Source organism: Anneissia japonica, unplaced genomic scaffold (assembly GCF_011630105.1).
Source record: "Anneissia japonica isolate Jap-2015-1 unplaced genomic scaffold, ASM1163010v1 scaffold724_len3256291_cov202, whole genome shotgun sequence".
Taxonomy (NCBI): domain Eukaryota; kingdom Metazoa; phylum Echinodermata; class Crinoidea; order Comatulida; family Comatulidae; genus Anneissia; species Anneissia japonica.
Genome location: NW_022744966.1, coordinates 784,430 through 786,748, shown reverse-complemented (window position 1 = coordinate 786,748; position 2,319 = coordinate 784,430). Strand labels below are relative to the sequence as shown.

General features: G+C 31.5%; 1 protein-coding gene across 5 annotated transcripts in view; it reads left to right on the top strand.

Annotated features, from left to right (window-relative positions):
* LOC117119778 (dual oxidase 2-like) overlaps positions 1–2,319 on the top strand; it is a 69,760-nt gene that overhangs the window by 48,756 nt on the left and 18,685 nt on the right. The gene's annotated exons all lie outside the window — the stretch shown is intronic.

The window sequence follows — 2,319 nt, the reverse complement described above, 5'->3', positions numbered from 1 at the left end:
TGTGTATAAGAGACAGATATATATATATATGTATCTATATAATGATTTTTTTAATCGCCACCGCGTAACTTCCTCTATCTCCACTGAAACCGCTGGCAGAAATGTTCTCATATCTCATACACTGGGGCTTCTATGTCACGACCACATTCCGCTACTTTTTAAGGCTGGATATCAGATAACAGTGAAAAAACAGCCAAAAACCACCGAAAATCAGTACATGTTTCGCAAGTTGCTTACATCACATAAATAAAATTAATCACATCTAATCTGTACTGCAATGCTTAGGTCTAAAAATTATGGGGTCAGGCCGTAAAAGAATCAGTCTATGGCCGTAATCGACTGGTCGTTCTTTGTGAAACCACGGCCACCTGCGCAGCGGTAAAATCCTACTCAACGAAGGCAACCAGTCGAATAAAAAACTTGTAAACTTGACAAGACAAAATGGCTGTATAATTACCATGATACATGTTGCGTAATCAAGATTGCTTTAACTTGTGGTAGTATGGGTTTTTCGTAAAAAAAATATTTTCATCCAGTTTTTGAATTCTGTTAGCCTACAATTATGACTTCATGTGGGTAAATATTATAATTTTTATTTTATGTAATTTAATCTGAGTTATATCAACGCAAATGTTGTTTATAAACTCACCAATCGGCCATATTTTTTTTGGTCACATGGATAACTTAACACTGATTACATTAATTTTCGTTGTCAACGAAGTCTATTTAATGAACCAGTTGAATGAAAATAATACTCAACGAAAATTCGTACTCAACGAAATGAACCAGTCAAATAAGCCCTATGTTTAGCAGCTTCATTACGTCACCGCTTAGTACTTCCAAAGAACTTAAATAGCAGAAGAATGAACTGCATTAAAATTAATTTAACATCCGCCCTCCCGCGAATGGGGTAAAATTTAAATATTTTACTAAGTGGAGAAACTACAGGAAAAAAATGAACCACAGCGGCGCCTTTATTATTACTATATAGCGCCTCCGCAAGACGGGGTAAAATTGCTCTCCGTGTACCCACAATGCCTTTCGAACGGATGTTCCACTTTATTGGAAAGCCGCTCTACCTTCTGCTATTTATTATCTTTGACTTTACATACCACAGTGCATAATACTACACTGTACTTAACAATGTTATTCTTTGACAGTGCCAAAAAGCTGCTGTTTTCTATCGGCACTGCCGCAGTGCCAAAAAAGCTGCTGTTTTCTATCGGCACTGCCACAGTGCGAAAAAACTGTTATTTTCTATCGGCATTATTGCCGCAGTGCGAAAAAAGCTCCGATTTTCTATCGGCACTGCGGCAGTGCCAAAACACTGCAGTTTTCTATCGGCACTGCCACTCGAAAAGCTGCTGTTTAATTATCAAATGAATGTTTTTATCTATAGATTATGGTATCAATAATTGGTTAGGTCTAGCCTAGCCTATAATATTTTTTATCTTATATTATATATGTTTTACAATTAAATTATAATTATTTCTAATTATTAAATATATACATAGCCTATATCTAGGCCCATACATAAAACAAAAAATAAAACAACAAAAATATATATTATAGATATTAGTAATAGTAGTAATAATAATAATAATATAATAATAATAACAGTGCTCAAAATGCATAAAAATTGTTTAATTAATGAGATGCAATCATCATATATTAATTCAACTTGCGTCTATGCAAAACATGTTTTTTTGTTTTTTGTTTTTTTTTAAATAAAGGTGTTATCTATTTTATTTATATCTGTTTTAAAAAATAATCCTTATTTTTTTTTTTTTTTTCTATAAATGAATGGTCATGATTAAGATACATAGATAGAGATACAGATATCTGTTTTGCCATGAAAAGACAAGATACTATTATGAAATTTTCCTTCCTTATTGCTAATTAGGAACCAAAAAAAAAAAAAGAAAAATAATAATAATAATAATAATAATAATAATAATAATAAGTAAATCAACTTACGTCTATAGATGTAAAATCTGGGTTTTTCAATTAAATTTTAACTATTTTATTTTTATTATTATTAAAAAAAAACAATCTTATAAAATACCGTACATTATAAAGTTTCATTGTAAATTATATCAGAATTTAATCCACATAATTTATGTTTTCAATTATTTAAGCATTTAAACAATTCAGTGGGCCTAACGCTGGATGTAAATGTAAAACAAAACAAAAACAAAAAACGAAAGCATCGCCAAAGTGTTTTCATGTATGCAAATGCTAACTATCGCGCGATTACCGCATATTTTTGGTAAGCAGAGCTCAGGATGGTTCACACGAGGTGACGAATATCCGTCGAAA